Below are 27305 nucleotides of genomic sequence, written 5' to 3' on the forward strand. Positions count from 1 at the left end.
ACCCCTACTGATTCACGCTATCTTGTAATCCCCGTCCTCTAAAAAGTTCCCTTGCTTTTCAGCCTGCTCACCCATACTTTAAAAATTACTTTAAAAAATACATATTATCCATCATATTTACACTTGCTCTACTAAGAGAAGTTTCTCTAAACATCTGGTCAGCCGTACACCTAGTAGTAGGACTCAGAGAACTGGCACAGGGGCTGGCTCCAAAGGTATGTTTTCTCCTATTTCTAAGCACTTTATATAATTCGTAGTCCCAGGCAGTATTTTTCATTTTGTTTCAGCTTTCTCCAATTTCCTTCCACACCCATGGAAACACCACACTGGCCCCAGCCCCACAAAACAAATCCTGTTTTGGTCCCAGCCTCGCAGGGATCGCTTTGACCTCCCAACTTCGCATCTGCTAAGTTTTATGTTTCTAGTACATTTCTCCTTCAAATAATAATACACATTGCTTTATTATTATGCTATGTCTTAAATTTTCTATATGGCTGGAGCCAAAGTAAGAATAAATTTAGGTCAATATATGATCAGTACATGGCCTTCACCAGAAATAAAGATTAAACTACTGCATTTTTAATAGAATTTTCATGTAGAAATACATTGGCAATTTTTTTCACGCACCTTACATGTTTTCCCCTAAAATACCAATATAAAAGCTAGGATATCAGCTTTGACGAGTGTGGCTCAGTTGGTTGGACATCATCCCACAAAGAAGAAGATCACTGGTTAGATTCCAGGTCAGGGCACAAGCCTAGGTTACAGATTTGGTCCCTGGTCGGGGCGCAAACAAAAGGCAACTGACTGATGTTTCTGTCCCTCTTGTTCTCCCTCCCTTCCCCTCTAGGAAGGAAGGGAGGAAGGGAGGAAAAAGAAAAGAAAAAGGAAAGTGGCAGCAAGGTAGGTGGGAGCTGAGCCCACTTGTTCATGCACCATCTGGGACACCTAGCCAATCTTCCCAAGAACAGAGTGAACAGCCAACAGAATTCGAACTGATATGAAGTTTGGAAGCCAAAGTTGCAGAGGACATTTAAAAACAGACGGTAAGGAGATTTTGTGGGCTGATGGGACATCCCCAGGCCCTGCCCTGGAGAACAGGCTGCTGCGACAGCTTTGGAGGAGAGCAGGATCTGTGATTCTGACTTTGCAGCTCCCTCCCCTACCAAAGCTGGGAGTTCGAGTTCGCAGACCCGTGCTGGGAGAGAACTGTACACTCAAAGTCACTGGGGGGATAAAGACTCAGTAAGAGACGCACAGCTAACTGAGTATCCTGGCTGGGTCTATGGTTGCTGGCTGGGACAGTACCAGAGTAATTGGGGAGCCAGATGACACCTAGAGATGGGAGAAGAGAAGGGCCATGACTGGCCATAACCCAGATAGTTTCTGGACTGGTCTGAGAGTTGGTCTGTGAAGAAAACAGGGCATTTGATAGGAACAGCTTGCCACAAACAAGGGGAATTTGTTCAAAAAAAAAAAAGCTCTCAGCCCCGAAAGAGGACCTCTCATGCTAAGCAGCTGTAGCAGTGAAGAGGGAGAAGAGGGAAGAGGAGGGGCGCAATTTGCTCCCATCCAGAGCATCTCATGGACTGATCAAAGGGTGGTACCAGGGGCTCAGAGATGAAGCAGTGCCCAGAGAGATTTAAATCAATAGGGGAACTTAACTGCTTAGAAGGGACTTTTCATGTATGCAAGCCCAAGCCAACAAAGAGGGAGAAGGAGTGATGCAATTTGCTCCCACTCAGTGCACCTCACAAAGTAATCAAAGGGTTATGCAATGAGGTGGATTAGAGTAGCCAGCCTGGTGCATATGCAGTGCACAGTGTGAGCCGCACAGTGCTCTGAGGGCATGGGCCTGAAACTGAGCACCTGTGAATATTGTTGCCCAGACCAAGCCCCCATCCTTGCAGAAACACAGGAAAGGGAAAAAACAAATAAACAAACAAACAAAATGGAGTCCAGTTCCCAACCCCCTGCAGCATCCAGGAAAACAGCAAAACCTGCTTGGCAGATCTAAAGTCAGCAGATTTTTTTTTCTTTTTTTTCTCCAAGTGCAAGACAAAAAGATGTGGAGCTGTGAGAAGACCAAAGACAAATCCACAAAGAAGTCAGAAGGCTAACATCAACAGCTGAGACAAATTTTACTTCTCCATCCTTCAGAACTTGCATTTTACTTTTTTTATTTTTCATTATTTTTTCAGATCAAAATTTTTTATTTGTATATTTTTTACTTCTTTTCTTCCTATTTAGCTTTTTTTGGTTTTGTTTGTTTGATTTCATTGTTTGGCTTTCTTTACTATCCCCTTCATATTGCATTTCAATTTTTCTTCTTTCACTTCACTCGTATTCTAGTAACACACTATTCTTGATCTTTTACTTTTTACTCATTTTATTTAGATTATATGTTTTTAATCATATTATTGTCATTCCAAATCCCACACACCACCCTTTCTGAGCTTAATTACTATTGTGAGATTACAATATGAGATTACAATTAACATTGTACTCTCATACACTATGTCAAGTTTCTATCCCTTACTCTCACTGTATCTCACCATCTAACCTCAAATAAGTGCTTTAGAAGGGAAAGACGTTCTTCTTCCCTTCTAATAAGAGTCTTATTTCTTTTTCACCTTTTACAAAAAGTGGCTATTGGGTAAAATATCACGGTTATTGCCATACTTCCCCAAAGGAACTCCTATCTGTTCTGTACTTGTTAGTACTCTAAATCCCATAGAAAACTCTCCAGCTGTCTACCTATTTCACCTTCATCCAGCCCCTGATCACATACAAGACAAGGTGTGAGTACCAACAAACCCTCTGGAGAGGAGAACCCACCAACAAAGGAGCCACCAACAGATAAAGACCAAGTACAACAAGAGAGCCAATACAAACAGAAGAAAGGGCAACCCTAGAGCATCCAGAGAAGAAGGTCAAAGAGACCACACTACTGTGTCCCACAGAACTCCTATTCAGAAATTCACCCTATGAAATTAGCTGGAAAAGCAGAGCATTGGGAATTGCAGAAAAAAACAAAATGAGTCACCTAAACTTGGGAGACAAAAAAAGAACCCACAATTGAAATGAATGGAAGACTCCCTAGTAAAAGAGTTAATGAAATAAATGGAGGCAAGCAAACTATCAGATGTAGAATTCAAAGAATGATAGGTGATAAGGATGCTCAAGGAACTCACACAAAAGTACAAGAAATGAGTGGGAACTACAACACTATGAAAAAGGAAATAGGAACTATAAACAAGAACCAGGAAGAATTTAAGAATACAATTTCTGAAATAAAAAACACACTAGAAGGAATTACACACATACTGGATGAAGCAGAGGACTGAATTAGTGAGCTGGAAGACAACGTAGAAACACCCATGTAGAGCAGAGCATGAAAAAAGACTCAAAAAACATGAAGAGAGCTTAAGGGAACTGCAAGGCAACATGAAACGCAACAACATTCAAATCACAGGAATATCAGAAGAAGAAAAGGAGCAAGGGATAGAAACTCTGTTTGAAAAAATAATGATAGAAAACCATCCAAACCTGGAGAGGGGAAATGCCATTCAAGAAGCACAGAGAGTCTCAATCAAGATGAACCCAAAGAGGCCTACTCCAAGACACATCATAATTAAAATGCCAAGTTTTAAAGACAAAGAAAGAATCTTAAAAGCAGCAAGGGAGAAACAAGAAGTAACATACAAGGGAACTCCCATAAGGCTAAAAGCTGATTTCTCAACAGAAATACTACAAGCCAGAAGGCAATGGCAAGAAATATCCCAAGTAATGAAAAGCAAAGACCTGAAACCAAAACTACTGTACCCAGCAACACTCTCAATTAAAATACAAGGTGAAATAAGGAATTTTGCAGACAAAAGTAGGCTGAAAGAATACACCTCCACCAAACCAGTACTGCAAGATATGCTAAAGGGACTGCTTTAAGAAGAGGAAGAGAAAGAGCAAGAGAGAGAGGAACACAGGTACAAAGGGGGGAAATAAATAAGTACCTATCAATAATAAACTTAAATGTAAATGGATTAAATGCTCCAATCAAAAGGCATAGGGTAGCTGAGTGGATAAGATATCATGACCCACACATATGCTGCCTACAAGAGACCCACCTCAGAACAAAACACCTACACAGACTGAAAGTAAAGGGTTGGAAGAAAACATCCCAAGCAACTTGGCAGAAAAAAAAAGCTGGTGTAGCAATACCTATATCAGAGAAAATTAGACTTCAAAACAAAGACCATAAAAAAACACAGAAGGACACTTCATAATACTCAAGAGAAGAATTTATCAAGAAGACATAAACACTATAAACATATATGCTCCCAACACAGAAGCACCTGAATATATAAAAAAAATCTTGGAGGACTTCAAGAAAGATATTGACATCAACACACTTAGACTAGGGGATATTAACACCCCACTGTCAAAAATGGACAGATCTCCCAAACAAAATGTCAACAAAGATATTGTGGCATTGCACAATGTCCTAGATCAAATGGACTTAACTGATAATATATGGAACCTTGATCCCAAAGCAGCAAAAGACACATTCTTTTCAAACGCACATGGAACATTTTCAAAGATAGCCACATGATAGGACACAAAACAAGCCTCAACAAATTCAAGAAAGCTGAAATCATATCAAGCATTTTCTTGGACAAGGGCCTGAAACTAGAAACCAATCTCAAGAAAAACACTCAAAAACACTAAAATTCATGGAGATTGAACAGCATGCTATTAAACAATGAATGGGTTAAGAATGAGATCAAGGAAGAAATCAAAAAGGTTCTGGAAACAAAGGAAAATGAATACACAACAGTACAAAACTTATGGGATATGGCAAAGGTAGTCCGGAAAGGGAAGTTCACAAAGATACAGGCCTACCTAAAAAAGATAGAAACATTTCAAATAAACAACCTAAACCTACATCTACAAGAACTGGGGGAACAAGAACAAACAAAGCCCAGAGTGAGTAGAAGGAAGAAAATAACCAAGATCAGAGCAGAATTAAATGACATAGATACTAAAAGAATAATTCTAAGAATCAGTAAATCTAGGAGTGAGTCTTTTGAAAAGATAAACAAAATGGACAAGCGTTTAAGCAGACTCAAGAATAAAAGAGAGCAGACCCAAGTAAACAAAATCAGAAGTGAAAGAGAAGAGATTACAAATGATACCATAGAAATAAAAAAGAATTGTAAGAAATTACTATGGCCCTGGCTGGTATAGCTCAGTGGATTGAGCACGGGCCTGTGAAGCAAAGCATCACTGGTTCAATTCCCAGTCAGGGCACATGCCTGGGTTACAGGCCAGGTCCCCTCTGGGGGGCACATAAAAGGCAACCACACATTGATGTTTCTCTCCCTCTCTTTCTCTTTCCCTGACTGTATCTTGAAAAAAAATTAATTAATTAATAAAAGATAAATTTTTAAAAAAGAACTTCTGTAGAAATTACTATGAAGAACTATATGCCAAGAAATTTGAAAACCTGGATGAAATGGGCAAATTTCTAGAAAAATATAACCTTCCAAAACTGAATGAAGAAGTAGAAAGCCTGAACAGACTGATAACAGATAGTGAAATCAAAGCAATAATCAAAAAACTCCCAGCACTCAAAAGCCCTGGACCGGACAGTTTTACAGGAGAATTCTACAAAACACTGAAGGAAGAGGTAACCCCTATCCTTCTCAGACTATTCCAAAAAATCCAAGAAGAGGGAAGATTCCCAGACTCTTTTTATGAAGTAAGCATCATCCTAATCCAAAAACCAGATAAAGATACACCAAAGAAAGAAAACTACAGGCCAGTATAGCTGATGAACATAGACACTAAAATCCTAACAAAATATTGGCAAACCACATCCAGCAATACATCAAAAAGATCATACACCATGATCAAGTGGGATTCATCCCAGGGATGCAAAGATGATACAATATTTGTAAATCAATAAATGTAAATCAATAAACAAAAGGAAAGACAAAAATCACATGATCATAGCAGTAGATGCAGAAAAAGCATTTGACAAGATATAGCACCCATTTATGATAAAAAAAAAAAACACAAAGCAAAGTGGGAATAGAGGGAGCATTCCTCAACATAATAAAGGCCATATATGAGAGACCTACAGACAGCATCATACTCAATGGGCAAAAACTAAAAGCTTTCCCCCTAAGATCAGGAACAAGACAAGGATGTCCACTTTCACCACTTCTATTCAACATAGTATTGGAAGTTCTAGCCACAGTGATCAAACAAGGAAAAGAAATAAAAGGCATCCAAATTGGAAAGAAGGAAGTCAAGTGGTCACTGTTTGCAGATGACATAATAGTGTACATAGAAAACCCTACAGATTCCACCAAAAAACTACTTGATCTAACAAATGAATTTGGCAAGCCAGCAGGATAGAGTCAATATCCAGAAATCAAAAGCATTTTTGTACACCAACAACAAAATAACAGAATCAGAAACCAGGGAAAAAAATCCCATTTGCTACAGCAACGAGAAAAATAAAGTACCCAGGAATAAACCTAACCAAGGTGGCAAAAGACTTTTACTCATAAAACTATACAACATTATATAAAGAAATTAAGGAAGACATAAATAACTGGAAGCATATACTGTGTTCATGGATTGGAAGAATTAACATCATTAAAATCTCCATACTACCCAAAGCAATTTACAGGTTCAACATAATCCCTATTAAAATACCAATGACATATTTCACAAACATAGAACAAGAATTTCAAAAATTTATATGGAACCATAAATGATCCCAAATAGCCTCAGCAATTTTGAGAAAGAACAACAAAGTAGGAGGGATGACAATATCTGATATCAAACTATATAACAAGCCCACTGTAATCAAAACAATCTGGTACTGGCGTAAGAACAAACACATAGATCAATGTAACAGAATAGAGCCCAGAAATAAACCCAAGTCTCTATGATCAATTAATTTTTGACAAAGTGTGCAGAAGCATAACATGGAGTAAAAATAGCCTATCAACAAATGGCTTGGGGAGATCTGGAAAACTACATGCAAAAAAAATAAATTCGACCATCAACTTATATCATACACAAAAAATAAATTCAAGGTAGATAAAATATTTAAATATAAGTCATGACACCATCAAAATCCTAGAGGAGAACACAGGCAGGAAAATCTCAGATATTCCATGTAGCAATATTTTCAATGACATGTCTCCTTAGAGCAAAGGACATAAAGAAAGAATAAACAAATGGGACTTCATCAAAATAAAAAGCTCTGCATGGCTAAAGGAAACATCAGCAAAATGAAAAGGGAACCAACTGTGTGGGAAAATATATTTGCAAATGATACCTTGGACAAGGGTTTGATCTCCAAAATTTATAAAGAACTCACATGACTCTACTCCAGGAAGATAAACAACCCAGTTAAAAGATGTGCAAAGGACCTGAACAGATACTTCTCCAAGAAGGACACACAGAGGGCTCAGAGACGTATGAAAGGACGTGCAGCATCAGTAGCCATCAGAGATGCAAATTAAAATCACAATGAGATATCACTTCACACTGGTTAAAATGGACATCATAAACAAAACAACAAACAAGTGCTGGCAAGGCTGTGGAGAAAAGGGAACCCTAGTGCACTGCTGGTGAGAATACAGACTGGTGCAGCCACTGTGGAAAACAGTATGGAATTTCTTCAGAAAGCTAAAAATGGAACTGCCTTTTGAACCATCAATTCCACTCCTGGGATTATACCCAAAGAACGCTGAAACACCAATCCAAAAGAACCTATGCACCCCAGTATTCATAGCAGCACAATTTACAATAGCCACATGCTGGAAGCAACCTAAATGTCCATCAGTAAATGAGTGGATCAAAATGGCAATACATTTACACAATGGAATACAAAGCAGGAAAAAGAAAGAACAACCTCCCACCCTTTACAACAGCATGAATGGATCTGGAGAGCATTATTCTAAGTGAAATAAGCCAGGCAGTGAAAGACAAACACCATATGATCTCACCTATAAGTGGAACCTGATCAAGAAAACCAGCAAGCAAGCAAGCAAAATATAAACAGACTTTGAAATAAAGAGGAGACTGATAGTAACCAGAGGGGAGGCAGGAGGGGGATAATGGGGTAAAGAAAGAGTAGGGTCATCAAGGAACATGTATAAAGGACCCATGGACAAAGCTAAAGGGCGGTAGGTTGAAGGTAGGGCAAGGGGTAGGGGATAGTGAAAAATAGAGACAATTGTACTTGAAAAACAATAAAAAAATAATTTTTTAAAAAAAGAGAGACTGCAAAGAATAAAAAATAAAATAATAAATAAATTTCATTAAAATAAAAATAAAAGCTATTTTTTGTGTATGGTGCATCACATTGTCAGTGAACAATGGTGTCATGTTAATCATACAGGATGTTGAGAACAAGAATTTGATAACCTCTGAGCCCAATAAACCAGAGGTGGAGGCCTCTAGTTCCCTATAATATACATGAACCAAAGAACCAAGAATCCTATGATAATGAGACATCACTATGTAAGAGGAACATAGGTCTAGGAGACATATAAGATGAAGGTAAAGAACGGGGAGGACAACTACATGCAGACAGCAGAGATCCAGGAGGCTGGCTGCCTAGAACCATAGCTTCAATGTCAGAGAATCAGGAATGGGCCTTCACTCAGTGCTCCTCAAAGCTGGTGCCAGTCCTTGAACAGTTTACCAGTCTGCTATGAGGTAAGGAGCTATGCCAGAATGTATAACAACCATGTCAACAAGCAAGCTTTTCTTGATGAAGAATATATAGATTTACATTCTGGTGAAAGTTCCTTACCCCCACCAGTAACACAGTTCTCTGCCCATCTCTGTGAGATCACTGCTTTAGATAATCCTGCTTTGGCCAGAGGTAGCCTTAGCTAGTAACCAGAGGTAGATCTAGGATCTGAAATTTTGTTAAAAACTGGCAATAGCTGGTCAAAAAGATAATGAAGGGGAAAGACTACATGTAAATACTAACACTTCCATTAAGGAAAAAATCATTCAAGAATTTAATATACTAAAAATAACCTTAGGTGTTAGAAAACAAATTAAATAGGATGTTAACTTGGGTTAACATGTTAACCACATGTTAACATCCAAGTAGGCTTGAGTTCAACCACTAAAATAGTCGTAATTTTTATTTATGCATTCTAATTTTGTATCAATAAATGCTATACTGGTTAAATGTACTTTATATTTACATATATCATATTATAACTTTATAATATTTATTTTGCTTTATATAGTTATACTTAATTATATCATTCAATGGGATATTATTTGCTTATTTCTTGAAGCATATACATGCACTTCTTCCATATAACCACATCTATGACACTCGGCCTCAACCAACTCTGAAAACGAATTCAGAAAGCAAAAGGTGAGTTATGTTAGGATATAACTAGCTTTATTATCTATATCCAGAGCCTCTGTCAACAACGAAGCTTAAGGAAAAAACAAGAAATATTATATACCAAAGTTGCCATCAAAATTTTCATTTTCAGATAACTTTTTTTGATATGTAGCATCATTCAGAAACAGTACAATATCTACACCTTTTATAACAATATCAAGTCTGCATTATTTTAATATATGTGAAGTCATAATCCAGAAGAAAACATCCTTCATGCTTTTTAAAAATTTTTATTGTATAGGCAGAATAAAATATATTTATAACTCCTTTTGCTCCCAAATAGATTTGAAACTAAAAATACAAGTATATTTCATGTATTTTATAACTAGACTAAAAATTTATAGTTGAAACAAAATAATTTGATGAAAAACATCCAGTTGACATCTTATTCCCAAAGCACTACAGCTGACTGTGTTTTCAACTTATCTTATACTATATTCAAATATTAGATGTAGCCAATAACTTTTAAAAGGTTTTGGCCTCATTTATTCATTCCAGAATAATTTCTAAACACCAGCTATGTATCTTAACTGCTACAAGCTGTTTCTCAGCCATTAAATGATACTATTCAGTTACAAGAAGTTTTGTCAAGATTTCTATATTAAATTATATTAGTGCTTTTGAAAATTTTATCATCTACTTGTTTCAAAAAAGTATTTCTTAGCCTATGTTAATAAGAACAAATTTTTAAGGTTTAATTGTTAATGTACAAATCCCACTCTCAAAATTTCACAACCAAATATTTTGCATCATTATTGTATACACCTGTACTACCTACAGAAGAAAAACAAAGGTTGTGCACTCTATAAAAATGCCAAGTTTTTACATCAATGGTATTTTATCCATCTTCCTAAAAACTATTATGAATAAAAAAAAGATTAACTAATTTCTACAGTTCTGAATAATAACACCAAAGAGAGAGTATAACTACTTTTCCAACTCAGGTCTAAGTTAATAGGCAAATACTAAAGCATACTAGTTAGTCTTCCAGTTTAACCACAAACATGTCAGGTTTATTTGAAGTTCTATTGAATTTGGAAAAGATGTATAAAGAGTTGGTAACAGCTTAAAGTTTTTAGGAAAAAGCCCACATTTATAGGTAGTCTCAAATCTTGGCTGAAAATTAACTGAACTACACAGCTGTAATTGAAAAAGGTTGGACTTAATAAAAAGTTCACAGGATGAAGTGTCAAAAGAATTGGGGATTGGCCCAAGTCTACCATAATCCATGGAAATGGCCTGTGCGACCTCTAAGGCCCCTTCAGCTCTCACATTCTATAATTCCGATTCTATGGCATGTTTAGTAATTGAAGATAGTCCCTCCATCCATTCACTGAGCAGAAGAAACCCTCCAATGTTCTGATTGGGGTCCATGTTTTCTCATACTAGGTTAAATGGCAAGAGCATGTCGAAATAAGAATCAGAACAGAAGGACTTACTATCTTTTGTGAACCACATTCTTATCCACAATGCCCAGCAACACGGCTTAGAGTGCTAAACATTTTTACGCTATAATGACAATGCAGTTCACCAAACAAGGCCAAGCTCACTGGTTTCCAGGAAACAGAAAAGAGAAAGAATGTAGAAAGAAATAGTAGAGACTTCAAATGATGAAAAAAATGAATGAAGTTCAAACTGAGAATCAAAAAGAGACACAATAAAGACCTAAAAAAGTATGGTCAGTGTATTTAGAATGCTTGGAACCATGGAGAGCTTTTCCTAACAATACTAACAAAACATCTCTGAGAATATTTTATCACTAAAGGAGTCAATGAGATGAAAACAGATTGATGATTCTTTCTTGGAAAACAGGAGACTAAAATTGAATTCTTTTCACTTGTGAAAGCTAGAATTATTACACAACTTCATTAAAGGCCTTTTTTTAATCTAATCTGAGAAGTTGAAGATGTTCTTTAATTTTTTTTAAATTTCCCTTAGTCTTACTATCACGATGGAACATTCAATATCTCAGAAAAATTAGACCAAACATGAATTATTGTTACTATTTAAATTAGTCAATAAGTACATCATTAGACTAAAGGGTTAAAATGTATATCAATAAAATAATTAAGCAATAAAATTGCCTCAATTATGACTCCCCTTTCCTTAGAAATAAAGCAATTTAACACAAAGTAGAAGATAAAAAGGCTATTAAGACATTCTATTTCCCTTCAGATTGTTACCAGTATATATATTAAATAATTATAGTTGATACTTAAAATCTATCTAGAATTTTTATTTTTGTTTTATATTACCCATTTCCAACTAAAAGTTACTGACAAATCCATATGCTGTTGTCTTTATTATTCTACCATAGCATTAAATGGGTTAGGAGCTTATAAATTGCTTTGGCATTCTATCTGAGAGCACTTAAATTGTTTCTTACTTTGTTTGGTTTGGTTTTCCTTGGGTATTATTTCTTTAGAAATATTCCAAAAAGTGTAATTATTTGGGTCAAAAATGTAAATAATGGTATAGCTATAACAATTAAGCAATTGCTTTCCATGGGGAAAATAGCCTACTTATTTATTTACTTATTTTAACAGAAAGGAGGTAGAAAATGAGGGAGAGAATCATCAGTGTGTGGTTGTCTCTCATGTGTCCCCTGCTAGGGACCTGGCCCACAACCCAGGCATGTGTCCTGACCAGGAATCGAACCTACAACCCTTTGGTTTACAGACTGGCACTCAATGCACTGAGCCACACCAGCCAGGACTAAAATAACCAATTTTAAAAGCTACCAACAATGTTCAAATATTGCTGTCCCCACCTCCACACCACTCTCACTAACATATATCGCATTTATCATTATTGACCAATGTATATAGTGCCTAAAGGTTGTCTGCATACATACTGTAATCACTGGTGACGTTGAACATTATTCATTGTGATGACTCACTCTATTTTTTCTAAATGCATAAAGGCCACTTTATTGAGAGACAACAGAGTGATCTTTTGTATGCATCAATGCTTTTCATATCTCTAAACATTAATTTTGCTTACAAATGCAATACATGTATTACAAAAAGTTAGAATATAGAGAAAAAAAGTGTGAGAAATTTCAAAATCACCCATAATCCAACTTACTTTTCCCTTTAAATAGTGTATGTTATAAAAAGTGAATTTCCTTTTTTCACTCTCCATCCATCCTATCCTCACTAAAGCAATCACCATTAAGCATTTGATAAATATTGTTCCAGAAATTTTCTATGATTTTTTTAATGGAATCGTACTGATCATGGTCTTATGCAACAGGCTCTTTTTCCTTAATACTGTATCACAGGCATCTTTCCAAGACATACAGATCTACTTCATTCTTTTTATAGCAGTGTGGTATTCTAACATGTGGATACATAATAAGTTATAAAAACAGGTCAAAGAAGTGCAAAGGGGTCCCAGCTGATATCTGAGGTATACACATTACAGTTGTTTCTTTTTCTTTCATTTTGGTTATGGTCTCATAGGTACCACCAATTACTGCCTCCTTGATCTTCCACTGCAATCACTGAGCCTACCCTCACCTCCGCCTCAACTTATGACCCGTTTTCTCCATTTCTGGTGTACTGTTCGTTTTCTCCATTTCTGGGCTGTCAGAGAACACTCCCAGCCTTGTCTGGCTCCATTTCATCATAGTTATGGTTTCCGGCCTCAGCTGGGCTGTCCTCATTGTTCACCACTGCTTTTTTTTTTTTTCATCTTCGCAGAGTCTATTCCAGTCCTTTCCCTCTGCTTCAAGACCTCATCTCCACTCTGCCTTCTCATTCTGACCAAGTGGCTGAATCTCTAATTTACAGAGTAAACAGAGAACGTGCAAACTGACCTCTATCGCCTTGTCTCCATCTCTACCTCTGTTTTTCTAGGCCCATCCTTCCCTTCTTCCATCCTGAGTCAGAAAAAAAGGCATCTTGATTTTTCTCCAAGGCTTACCACTGCAATTTCATCCTCTGTACTACTTTCTCCCCTTCCTTATCATAGAAACAAGCTTATGTAAATGCCAAGTTAGTAATGTTAACAATAATAATAGCAATGTTAATGATAAACATTTATACAGCACTTAAAATGTGCCAGACCCTTTTCAAAGCGCTTCACATGTGTTAAGTGATTTAATCTGCAAAAGAGCCTATGAGCTAAGTATTAATTATAACCATCCCCATTCCACAGATAAAGGAACTGAACCACAGAGAGATCAGGAGACCTGACCAAGGTCACACAGCTAGTAAATACAGAGTTGAGATCCAAACCCAAGCAGTCTGGCTTCAGCATCTGGATCTTAAACTTAACCTCTTTATCCCATTTATAGAAACTTCTATACAGGACTATAATCTAGGGTAGCAATGTTGTATAAAGCAGAGTGGGCTTACAAGACTGAATGGGCAGAGAAGCCATTAGAGCACCCAAAACAACAGAAAGCAACTCCCAATAGAAAGCAATAGAGCTAAATGGGAAACTCAGGGGTTAGAGGTATCAGAGCCCACTGTATGGCAAGTGACTGAGAGGTTATGTGTGGGGTTTGTTTTATGTTGTCTATTCTATGAGTATGCCCATTTCCATTTTCTTCTTATTCTACCTTCTCTAATTATCTCCATATAAGTAGTTACCCTGACAAAGGAACTCTTACCCATGAATAAACTAGGCAAGAGGTGAGTGGCTTGGCACAAAGCCTCCCCTCGTGTGTGAAAAGGACCTCAAAGCACAGCACCTCCACATGCCTGCCATATACAAACTGCCTCCTCGAGCTGGAGAAACTGACCTAAACCATTCAAACATCCTTTTGATACTTAAACCCTCTCTACAGCTATGCAGAAAGTGTCACTCCAGTCTAACTGGAAAACCTTACCCAAGAGAGACGAAATAGTCTCTCTTGGAAATAGTCTCTCAGTGGAAATACACTGAGATAATTCCAACTTCCTTAATATTTGTCTGAAATCTGTCTCTTTATAGCCTCTCAATCACCATATTTTTTCCTGCACTATAAAAAAATAACAAGTAATACTTCATAAGTATTACTTAAAGTAGTAAGACTTTAAATCTCTTTGGGAAGTGATTATGTGTGATTTTTCTACCACACCATCCCACTCCTTCTTCCCCACAAAACACACATATATTTTTCTTTGCCAGTCTAAATATAGTCAATCCCATTAACAACCCTTCATATGACCTGTTGTTAAATCTTATCCTCATACTTGTCACTCTTCTGTGCACATATAATCCACTATGTTTACCTCCCCCTCAATGTGCAGCATAGCAGCTACATTACATTGCTGACTTATACTGAGCAAATTCTAAAGATTTGCTTCTAGCAGGCTGGCACATCCTGCTACTTATGCAGCTGGTATGAAGGGCTTCCCACAGGGCCCCTGCATGCCCACTGAATTTCACATTGCATTTGCAAGCCCCAACTTTACTTCATCGTGCCTACTTCCCCAGCTCCTACTCACTACACTCACTAATAACGACAATGCCACCACCACCCCCATTATCCAGTCTTGGGTAATGTAATTATGAGGTAACCTGGTGTGTTCCTCTTTGGGTCAACTTCTTTGGGACTCTCTGAGCTTCCTGGACTTGCATGTCTATTTCCCTCACCAGATTCAGGAAGTTTTCCTTCATTATTTGTTCAAATAAGTTTCGATTTCTTGCTTTTCCTCTTCTCCTTCTGGCAATCCTATGACTTGGATATTGGAATGTTTAAAGTTGTCCCACAGGTTCCTAAGCCTCTCCTCACTTTTTTTGAATTCTTGTTTCTTTATTCTGTTCCAGCTGAATGTTTATTTCTTCCTCTTGTTCCAAATTGTTGATTTGAGTCCAGATTTTCTTCCCTTCGTTGTTGGTTTCCTGTATATTTTCCTTCACTTCATTTTGTATAGACTTCAATTCTTCCTTTATTTTGCAGCCATATTTAAGAACTTCTGTGAGCATCCAGATTACCAGTGTTTTGAACTCTGCATCTGATAGGTTGGTTATCTCCGTGTCACTTAGCTATTTTTCTGGAGTTTTGATCTGTTCTTTCATTTGGGCCATATTTCTTTGTCTCAGTGCACCTGTTACACTGTAAGGGGCAGAGCTTTAGGATTCACCAGGGCAGGGCAACCCATTTCACTGCACTGTGTTGTGGCGCTGTGGGTGGGGCAGGGGTCAGAAAGGGAACATTGCCGTTTGCTGGGCCCTCAGCCTACTTTCAATCACTTCCCTCACTTCCCACAAGCAGATTATGCCCTTTCAGATGCTCCCCTGGTGCTGATTCCTCGGTGGGTGGGCTTGTGTATGTTCTAGGATCCCATGGGCCCCTCCAATGGACCATCCTGTGAAACTGAGGGTTTCTCCTGCTGCTAAAACCCCCACAGATTTCTTTTTTATTTTAATCATTGTTCAAGTACAGTTTTCTACCCCCTACTCCCATTCCAGCCCACCCACCCAACCCTCGCCCCTTCCCCCCCATTAACCCCCACCCCTAGTTTTTGTCCATATGTCCTCCAAATTTCTTCCTGTAAACCCTACCCATTCCCCCCTGAAATTCCCTCTTCTCTCCCTTCTGGTCACTGTCAGACTATCTCCTATTTCAGTGTCTTTGGTTATATTTTGCTAGTTTTTTTTCTTTTGTTGTTTAGATTCCTGTTAAAGGTGATATCATGTGGTATCTGTCTTTCACTGCCTGGCTTGTTTCGCTTAGCATAATGCTTTCCAGCTCCATCCATGCTGTTGCAAAGGGTATGAGCTCCTTCTTTCTTTCTGCTGCATAGAATTCCATTGTGTAAATGTACCATAGTTTTTTGATCCATTCATTTACTGATGGGCATCTAGGTTGCCTCCAGCACCTAGCTATTGTAAATTGTGCTGCTATGAACATCGGGGTGCAAAGGTTCTTTTGTATTGGTGTTTTAGTGTTTTTAGGATATAGTCCCAGCAGTGGAATTGCTGGGTCAAAAGGCAGATCCATTTTTAGTTTTCTGAGGAAGTTCCATACTGCTTTCCATAGTGGTTGTACCAGTCTGCAGTCCCACCAACAGTGCACTAGGGACCCCCTTTCTCCACAGCCTCTCCAACACTTGTTGTTTGTTGCTTTGTTTGTGATGGCCATTCTGACTGGTGTGAAGTGGTATCTCATTGTGGTTTTAATCTGCATCTCTCTGATGGCTAGTGATACTGAACATCGTTTCATGTGCCTTTGTATTTTCTGTATGTCCTCCTTGGAGAAGTGTCTATTCAAGTCCTTTGCCCATTTTTTAATTGGGTTACTTGTCTTCTTAGAGTGGAGTCACATGAGTTCTTGACATATTTTGGAGATTAAACCCTTGTCTGAGGTATCATTGGCAAATACGTTTTCCCATACAGTTGGTTCTCTTTTTATTTTGATACTGTTTTCTTTAGCTGTGCAGAAGCTTTTAATTTTGATGAAGTCCCATTTGTTTATTCTTTCCTTTATGTCCCTTGCTGTAGGAGACATGTCAGTAAAAAAGTTTCTGCGTGAAATATCTGAGATTTTCTTTCTTTTTTTTTTTTAAACTCTTTTTTTAAGATTTTATTTATTTATATTTATTTTTAGAGAGGGAAGGGAGGGAGATAGAGATAGAGAGAGAGAGAGAGAGAGAGAGAGAGAGAGAGAGAGAGAGAGAGAAACATCAATGTGCGGCAGCTGGGGGTTATGGCCTGCAACCCAGGAATGTACCCTGGCTGGGAATCGAACCTGGGACACTTTGGTTCCCAGCCCGTGCTCAATCCACTGAGCTACGCCAGCCAGGGCGAGATTTTCCTACCTACGCTGTCTTCTAGGACTTTAATGGTGTCATGCTTTATATTTAAGTCTTTTATCCACCTTGAATTTATTTTTGTATAAGGTGTAAGTTGGTGCTCGAGTTTCATTTTTTTGCACGTGGCTGTCCAGTTCTCCCAACACCATTTATTGAAGAGGCTATTTTTATTCCATTTTATGTTGCTGCCTCCTTTGTCAAATATTAACTGACCATAGAGGCTTGGGTTTGTTTCTGGGCTCTCTGTTCTGTTCCATTGGTCCATGTGCCTGTTTTTATGCCAGTACCAGGCAGTTTTGATTACAGTGGCCTTGTAGTATAGTTTAGTGTCAGGTCTTGTGATCCCTCCTACTTTACTCTTCTTTCTCAAAATTGCAGCAGCTATTCGGGGTCATTTATGGTTCCATATAAATTGTTGAAGTGTTTGTTCTATGTCTGTGAAATATGCCATTGGTACTTTAATAGGTATTGCATTGAATGTGTAAATTGCTTTGGGTAGTATGGACATTTTGATGATATTAATTCTTCCAATCCATGAACACGGTATGTGTTTCCATTTGTTTGTGTCTTCCTTGATTTCTCTCCTCAGTGTTACGTAGTTTTCTGAATACAGGTCTTTTACCTCTTTGGTTAGGTTTATTCCTAGATATTTTATTTTTCTTTTTGCTATTTCAAATGGGATTTTTTTCTTGATTTCTGCTTCTGCTGTTTCATTGTTGGTGTACAGAAATGCCTTTGATTTCTGGGTATTGACTTTGTATCCCGCTGTTTTGCCAAATTCATTTATTAGGTCAAGCAGTTTTTTGGTAGAGTCTATAGAATTTTCTATGTACACTGTCATGTCATCTGCAAACAATGACAGTTTTGTTTCCTCCTTTCCGATTTGGATGCCTTTTATTCTTTTTTTCTTGTGTGATCACTGTGGCTAAAACTTCCAGTATTATATTGAATAGAAGTGGTGAAAGTGGACATCCTGGTCTTCTTCCTGTTCTTAGTGGAAAAGATTTTAATTTTTGCCCATTGAGTATAATGTTGGCTGTAGGTTTCTCATATATGGCCTTTATTATGTTGAGGAATGCTCCCTATATTCCCACTTTACTGAGTGTTTTTATCATAAATGGGTGCTGTACCTTATCAAATACTTTTTCTGCATCTATTGATATGATCATGTGGTTTTTGTCTTTGCTTTTGTTTATGTGATGTATTACATTTACTGATTTGCGAATATTGTACCATCCTTGCATACCTGGAGTGAATCCCACTTGGTCATGGTGTATGATCTTCTTAATGTACTTTTGGATGCGGTTTGCCAGTATCTTGTTGAGGATTTTAGCGTCAATGTTCATCAGCGATATTGGCCTGTAGTTTTCTTTCTTCGTTGTGTCTTTATCTGGTTTTGGAATTAAGATGATGTTGGCCTCATAAAAAGAGTTTGGGAGTCTTCCATCTTTTTGGATTTTTTGAAATAGTCTGTGAAGGATAGGTGTTAGTTCTTCCTTAAATGCTTTGTAGAATTCTCCTGTGAAACCATCTGGTCCAGGGCTTTTGTGTGCTGGGAGTTGTTTGATTACTGCTTCAATCTCTTTTGCTGTTATTGATTTGTTCAGGCTTTCTGCTTCCATTTTATTGAGTTTTGGAAGATTGTATTTTTCTAGAAATTTGTCCATTTCATCTAGGTTTTCAAATTTCTTGGCATACAGCTCTTTGTAGTAATTTCTTACAATCCTTTGTATTTCTGTGGTATCTGTTGTAATCTCTCCTCTTTCATTTCTGATTGTGTTTATTTGGGTTTTCTCTCTTTTTTTTCTTGATGAGTCTGCTTAAAGGCTTGTCAATTTTGTTTATCTTTTCAAAGAACCAACTCTTGGATTCACTGATCCTTAGAACTGTGCTTTTAGTCTCTATGTCATTTAATTCTGCTCTGATCTTGGTTATTTCCTTCCTTCTGCTTGCTCTGGGCTGCCTTTGTTGTTGTTCCTTGAGTTCTTGTAGACATAGGGTTAGGTTGTTTGTTTGGAATGTTTCTAACCTTTTTAGGTGGGCCTGTATCGCTATGAACTTCCCTCTCAGGACTGCCTTGGCTGTGTCCCATAAGTTTTGGGTTGTTGTGAGTTCGTTTTCATTTGTTTCCAAAAACTGTTTGATTTCTTCCCTAATATCATTCTTGACCCATTCATTGTTTAATAGCATGCTGTTTAATCTCCATGATTTTGAGTGTTTGGGGTTTTTTCCTTGGGGTTGGTTTCTAGTTTCAGTCCCTTGTGATCCGAGAAATTGCTTGGTATGATTTCAATTTTTTTGAAATTGTTGAGGCTTGTTTTGTGTCCTATCATGTGGTCAATCTTTGAAAATGTTCCATGTACATTTGAAAAAAATGTGTATTTAGCTTCTTTGGGATGGAGGGTTCTGTAAATATCAGTAAAGCCCATTTCGTCTAGGGTATTGTTCAATGCCACAATATCTTTGTTGATATTTTGTTTGGAAGATCTGTCCATTTTTGATAGTGGGGTGTTAAAATCCCCCACAATAATTGTGTTGTTGTCCATATCTTTCTTGAAGTCCTCTAAGATTTTCTTTATGTATTTGGGTGCTCCTATGTTGGGTGCATATATATTTACAACATTTATGTCTTCTTGGTGAATTCTTCCCTTGAGTATTATGAAATGACCTTCTGGGTCTCTCTTTATTGTCCTTCTTTGGAAGTCTATTTTGTCAGATATGAGTATTGCTACCCCGGCTTTTTTTTCCTGCCCATTTGCTTGGAAAATTAGTTTCCAGCCCTTCACTTTCAACCTGTGCAGATCTTTTATCCTGAGGTGGGTCTCTTGTAGACAGCATATGTGTGGGTCATGTTTTCTTATCCAATCAGCTATTCTATGTCTTTTGATTGGAGCATTTAATCCATTTACGTTTAAGGTTATTATTGATAGGGACTTATTCATTGCCTTTTATGTATGTGTGATCCTCTCTTTTCCTTTCTTTCCTTAAAGCAGTCCCTTTAGAATCTCTTGCAGAGCTGGTTTAGTGGAGGTGTATTCTTTTAGACTTCTTTTGTCTGAGAAGCTTCTTATTTGGCCTTCTATCTTAATTGAGAGCCTTGCTGGGTAAAGTAGTCATGGTTGCAGGCCTCTGGTTCTCATTACTTGGATTATTTCTTGCCATTGTCTTCTGGCTTGGAGTGTTTCCATTGAGAAGTCAGCTGTTAGCCTTATTGGGGCCCCCTTGTATGTTACTTCCTGTTTCTCCCTTGCTGCCTTTAAGATTCTCTCTTTGTCTTGAAATTTTGCCATTTTAATTATGATGTGTCTTGAGGTGGGCCTCTTTGGGTTCCTCTTGATTGGGACTCTGTGTTTCCTGGATTTGTGTGACTTTTTGTCTCATCAAATTAGGGAATTTTTCCATCATCACTTGTTCAACTAGGTTTTCTATCCCTTGTTCTTCCTCTTCTCCTTCTGGTATCCCTATTATATGGATATTATTACATTTCATATTGTCTTGCATTTCTCTTAATCCCTCTTCATTTTTTCTGAGCCTCTTTTCCTTTTCTTGCTCTTTCTGGGTGTTTTCTTCTACTTTGTCCTCTAGCTCGCTGATCCGATCTTCTGCTTCATTGATCCTGCTTTTCATTCCTTCTACTGTGTTCTTCAGTTCAGAAATTGTATTCTTCATTTCATCTTGGCCCTTGTTGAGAGTTTCTATTTCCTTTTTTATGCTGATGTAGTTTTCATTGAGTTCATTGTAGCTTCCCTGTAGTTTCTCGTAGCTCATTGTGAGCTCATTGAGCTTCCTGACAATCACTGCTTTGAATTCAATATCTGATAGTTGAATTGCCTGTATTTCATTTAGCATTCTTTTTGAGGCTTCCTCCTTTCCTTTCATTTGGGGATTGTTTCTTTGTCTTCCCATTGTTTGTGAGACTCTTCTTGCTTGCCTCAGCTTCTTGTATTGATCTGTTCTGGCTCCCTGGGTTTATGTTGTGAACTTCTTTAGTAGAATAGCAGTGAGTTTCAGTGGTGCTGTTTCCTTGATCTCCCAAGCTCACTGGTCTTGGGCTGTTGTTTAAGTTGGCTTTGTGTTTGCCTTTGGGTTTTGGTTGTTGTTGAGTCCTTCTTTGGTGGTTCCTTCCCACTAGCTGGTTAAATGAGGGTCACTCTGTCCACCACCTTCTGTATTTTGTTGTGCTGGTGAGGGCAGGTTGTGTTGAAGCTGGTTCTTCTGTGTGTACAAGGTTTAAAGAAATCTTGTTCAGTTGCTTGTATTGGGTACTGTCTCTACTGTTTAGTTGTATTTCCAGATAAGTCCTGGATTGAGGTTTGTGTGGTTACTACTCCCTCCTTCACCTTCTTCTGCTGTTATCTGTTAGTGGTTCCTTTGTTGTTGGGTTTCCTCTTCCAGTGGGTATCCTGGTGTTCACCTCCTCCACCTATTCTTTTTTGTCATCAGTTAGAGGGGGAAGGCAAAATGGTTTAAGACAACAACAGAGAATTCTATGCTATTTACAGTAGTAGCAAGTAGGGAAGATATAGGAGATCCTTTCACTATGTATAGTGTTAACCGTGGTCTTCCACCCAGCTAGCTGATTTTTAGAAAGGATGGAAAGAAGATAAGACTCTTGTTGGGGGAGGAAGGATTGTGAGTTGGATCTATAAAGCAGGGAGGTTGTGGGAGGTCAGATTCTGGGGTAAGGTGAGAGTAAAGGATAGTAAATAGGTGTAGTGTGTGAGAGAATAGAGTTAACCACTACAGTAATAGAGTTCAGGAAACTTTGAAATGGGCTAAGATCGGGGGGTGGGGGGGTGTTGTGAAGTAATTACAACTGCATGGGACAGCAGTTATTTACAATAATATTATGGCAACATTCATATGACTGAGTCTAGGAGATCTAGGTAACAAGAATAGGGAGTACAGAACATCGAGTAGTGTGCTGATGGGACACAGGTGAGTTAAAGGACAGTAGATTAGTAATACAGTATAGAAAGAGATATCAGGGAAAAGCTGTCAGGTCATACAATATATCCAGCCTAGCAAAGCAGGCTATACAAAAAGAAGAAGAATATAAAAATACTGTTAAAAAAAGATGTAGGAACACTGGAAAAGTAATAATAATACAAATATGCAATAACTTGCAGGTTCTCTGTAATAGCAGAGTGACATTTATCTCACTGTCCCAGCTGTTGTGATGCCCCTTCTTTGGGTTCAACTTTGGTCTTTTCACAGATCCAGGATTTTGTCTCACTTGTAGGTATTTAGGAAAAAATTTTAAAAAGTAAAAAATAGAAAAGGCAGACAAAGGAAGGAAGAAGAGATAAAATTGGAGGACAGGAAGGAGGAAGGAATAAAACAAGAAATCAGGTAAGAGAGGAAAAAGAAATCAAAAGGGAATAAAAACAGTAAAACTTAAAAAATTAAAAATTGTTAAAAAATAGAATCAAATTAAAAAGTCTCTTGATTTCAAAGTGGCCAAATTGGTTTTTCTGCTCTTGCTGGTTGAGGCAGGCTGAAGGATGATTTGTTTGTCTTCTCTTCCTTGGCCAGTGGAGTTCGCACTGGCTCCTCAGCTTTGGGCCCTGGGTGTGGGAATCAGGTCTTTCCCCAGGGTTACTGCTGTGGGCTGGTGTGCGGGGATGCTCTCCTTGCAGGCGCGCCCGTGCGCCGGTGCGCCCAGCCACCGGTGCGCCCGTCCGCTGGGCAGCAGACAGGCTGGAGCCACTGATCACCCCAGGAGAATTCCCCAAACAGTGTCTGTGTCTATTCACTCCTTCCTCTTGAGAAATTCCTCCCATTCAAGCCCGCCACTCCCCACAGTGGCCTGGCTTCTCCCACCGCCAAAGCTCCAGCCAGACCGGTGACCGTGGGAGTCTGGGTCCGCTGCGTGACTCGGCCCCTCCAGTGTCCACCGCCTCCAAAGGTGCTCACATCCCCCGTGTGTTTGCCAGCACATGGATTCCTCCCAGAGCCGCTCAGACCTTGCTCGGCTGGGGAGGGAGCAGTTGACCTGGCTCTCTCCCAAGAACCCTATGGTAAACCCAGCAGCAGCCCCGGGTCTGGGGCTGCAGCCCCGGGACCACACGCTTGGCCTGGGACCCTACCTTGTTGCAGCACTCCCCTTAGGATCTGTTCTTTGTTCTTTCGGTTCTGCCACAATCCTTGGTCCTCTGTTTTCAAAAATGCCGAAATATGTTGGTTGCTTGCCTTTCTACTCCATAGATCGGTAGGATTTTCTCCCCTGAGCATAGGAAAGCCGAATCTGCTCCTTCCTACTCCGACGCCATCTTAGATCCCCTACCCTCCACAGATTTTTATAGCCAGAGGTTTTGAGGCTTAAGTTTCCCATGCTAGAACCCTGGGTTGCATGGCCTGTCTCACTCCCTAGCAGTTCTTTCCGGCTTACCAGCATATGTATGTGGGATCACCCCATCCACCAATCGTTGCCTTGCCATGCTTCTTCTCCACCCTGGCTTCCCATCTCCACCCCTCCAGCCAGTCTGGATGAATGTTTCTTCTTTAACTCCTTGGTTGTCAGGCTTCCATACAGTTTGAATTTCTGGAAGTTCTGGTTGTTTTTTCTTTTTAAATTGGTTGTTATCCTTCTTTTGGTTGTTTAAGGAAGTGAAGCATATCTACCTACATCTCCATCTTGGCCGAAAGCCTGGATTTGACCCTTAAATCACCAACTCAATGGCCACAGATTATTTCTTTTACCCAAATTAGTGATTTAAAACAATGTTCTATTGCAATACAGGGAATAAGACAACACTGTAAAATTATCCATATCCAGAAGCTATCATTCAGAAAACATAGTCTCTTGTCTATATATAGCAGGATAACTTTATATGTATATATTTATATTTATATATTAAAAAGATAATCTCACATTCTCAAAAAAAGTGTTACTAAACTTCAAAAAGTAACTTTCAAAAGAATATTTAAGCCAATTAATACTAAATATTTAGGAAGTACACAAACTGAGTTTCATATACTATAAATATTATCAAGTCTCACCAAAAATAAGTATTCCAAGAATTACAAGAATAAAGACAAGGTGCTCTAACCCTACCCTGACTTCAAAGTAATAAATCAAGTCTCTAAGAGACTCAGTGAGTTACTCGAGATAACACGGCAGGGTGCTGACAACACTGAAATAAGGATTCAGGTCACCAGATTCCCAATCCACAAAGCACTTAAAAGCTTGTGAAGTACAATGGGCTTTGCAGCATTTGAAACAGAGTCTCTTCCCTCAAAAGTACACACTGTACGCAATTTGATAACTGTGAAACACTATGCAATTGAAGCATAAAGACAGTATAGATCAACCCTCATATGCCTTTATCAACCAGATACCAGTTTCTCAAAGTGCTGACTATAAAATACAAAACTGTGAAATTATCATTTATATGAGTGGTTCAAAACATTTTCCCATGAATATTACTGGTCAAAAAAAACTTATCATACTTTAATTATCAAAGAAACAACATTATTCGGCCCTGGCTGGCATAGCTCAGTGGATTGAGCGCAGGCTGCAAACCAAAGTGTCGCAGGTTTGATTCCCAGTCAGAGTACATGCCTGGGTTGCAGGCCATGACCCCCAGCAACCGCACATTGATGTTTCTTTCTTTCTCTCTCTCTCTCTCTCTCTCTCTCTCTTTCTCCCTCCCTTCCCTCTCTAAAAATAAATGGATAAAATCTTAAAAAAAAAAACATTATTCATGAAAAGTAAATCAGTACCAGAAAGGTAGTATAAGCACAGTTGTTAAAAGCTAACCTTTTGAACCCCTGCTTACACTTATTAGCTACATAACTTTGAGGAAGTGACTCAACCTCTCTGTGCCTCTACACCTTCATCTATAAAATGAAGACAGTAGTGTTTACATCTTAGAATGATTGTGAAGATTAGATATGTCATTAAATTGTAAAGTACTTGGAACAGTGCCTGACACATAGTAGGTACACAATAACTGTACTTTTCTACTGATATGTTTTTCTTTTCCACTTAGTTAACAACCAACTCTTGATATTTATTATGTCTCTTTAAATCTAGCCAACCTTCATAAGGCACTAGAATAAAATATATGATTTCCTAAAGGACCCAGATTTTAAGTCAAAAATCAAATAATGACAAAGACATGGTAGAAAAGAAGAGTTACATTTTCAAGGCATATGATATATGATCAGAAATCAGGAAAACTAATTTATAGAGAACAGCAGGCTTTGCCTGCCTTGGATTGGCAGGCATGAGGTGAGAAGTACCAACAGTTTTCAAAACCAGTCAAACCACAGCCATTCTATTTGTCACATCAAGTTTGAAATGCTCCATCGCCAGCACCACAACTATTGGCCAAAGGCCCCTTTACACTTCCTAACCATTCCTACTTCTACTTCTTCCCCATATACATAGACTCAAGGAGAAAAAAAAAATACCTCCAAAAATAAAAATAGAAGTCTCCCTGAAATATAATTCCCATAAAATTTTTAAAAGAATCATAAAGAAAAGTACAATGCATTTATTCCCTTTAGATCTGTTGCCTGACTGATTAGGTAGACCCAGATATCCTTGATGCTCCAGGTCAGTGCTGCTGTCCACAGTAAGAGCAGTTCATAAGGGTATGTTTGTAAAGGGTGAAGAATCTCAGTCAGGATTGGTGCACACTCTTGGAGAGGTCTGAGGAGATCAGAATTTAACCAAAATCACTAACCTGCTGTCTCTCCTATGGAGCAGCATGTAAAATTGAATTATTAGAGAAGAGAGAGACGAGGTTACAAGTGGCTAGATAGGAGGTGGCAATGCTGAGAGAAGGGTGACACAAGTTGGGACAAAAAAGATTTTAAGAGTCCTAAGGAACTATGGTAAGATACGGCAACAAATCAGACAGGCTGGTTAAAACTTAATGAGGCTTGAAGATCACCCAAGATAATAGGATTTAGTCAGAGGCAGAAAGTAGGTATTACTGGTAACTATGACAAGACCAGCCCTGGGAGAGAGGATGTAGGTAGATTCACAAGTTCAGCATTGTCATGTTTAATTTTAGGTAAAAGCCAAGTATCCAATTGGAAACATTATATGGGTAGCTGGAAAAATCATATTATAGAGCATTTTTAATAGGTCAGGATATTAACCAGCTCAGAACTTAGTTGACTTAAGTGCTTTCTCTATCAGCAATGATATGTCTTTAAATGGCAAGTATTTAAAACATGAAAGATGCTCAAGAAGGATTAATAAAATTAATGAGTAATATTTTATGAATTATGAACAAAAAGTGGGAATATTTAAGTGATAAGCTCAATAATAAAGATAATTTATACAGAGAGCAACTACTAAATTTTTCCACATTTTTTTCCAAAATGTCCCCAAAAAAGGACATTTATGTCACTGTAAGAATATTATGCATATGGATTGTTATTCTGACTTCAGATAGTATTTCACAGATTTATCATGTCATAATAATTAAGTATAAGTATAATACTCTGTTGGGAACTGCCCTGCCTGGTTTCAGAAGCTATAACCCCCAATGACTAAGGCTGAGTGAACAACCTTCGGACCGTAAGCCACCAAGGAGACAAAGCTTATCTCCCCAGCAGGGGCACCGCCTCTGCCCCTTTTACTTCACCCTGCTTGGCCCCAGGCAGATGACTGGTTAGCCAATGATGGGTAAGATTCCTCAAAGGAGGGACGACCTAAGACAGGCACAGTCATGAAGGGGCCCTCAGGAAAGGACTTGGGGGGCTATAGAAAAAGGGGGTAATGGACCCTTGCCCCTCAGCTTTGACATCACCTGAGTCCTCATTCTGTCTGCGAGACATCTCCTAATCTCTTGGCTACCTTACTTCCCCTGCCTGACTTAAGCCTGAAACAATGACAGAGGGCAGTGCAGCCCTGTGCTGGAAAAGGGCAGGTTCCCCAGGGTGATCAGGCCTAAGAAAGAATGCATAAAATCCCGTGAAACCTGCTTTGCTAAGAATGCTCTCAATTTAATGATAAGCATCCAAGCATGAAATGAGTTTGTTTCCCAAAGTTGTATAGCCCTTTAGCTAACTGACCCTGACTCAGAATAAACCCTCAGAGTTCTTTGTATGTTATCTATTGTTTGATCCTTACTTCCTGA

At 38.5% G+C, this 27305-nt stretch overlaps 1 protein-coding gene across 1 annotated transcript in view; it reads right to left on the reverse strand.

Moving 5' to 3' along the window:
* FSIP1 (fibrous sheath interacting protein 1) overlaps positions 1–27305 on the reverse strand; it is a 222067-nt gene that overhangs the window by 106466 nt on the left and 88296 nt on the right. The gene's annotated exons all lie outside the window — the stretch shown is intronic.

Source organism: Phyllostomus discolor, chromosome 1, assembly GCF_004126475.2.
Source record: "Phyllostomus discolor isolate MPI-MPIP mPhyDis1 chromosome 1, mPhyDis1.pri.v3, whole genome shotgun sequence".
NCBI classification, from domain to species: Eukaryota; Metazoa; Chordata; class Mammalia; order Chiroptera; family Phyllostomidae; genus Phyllostomus; species Phyllostomus discolor.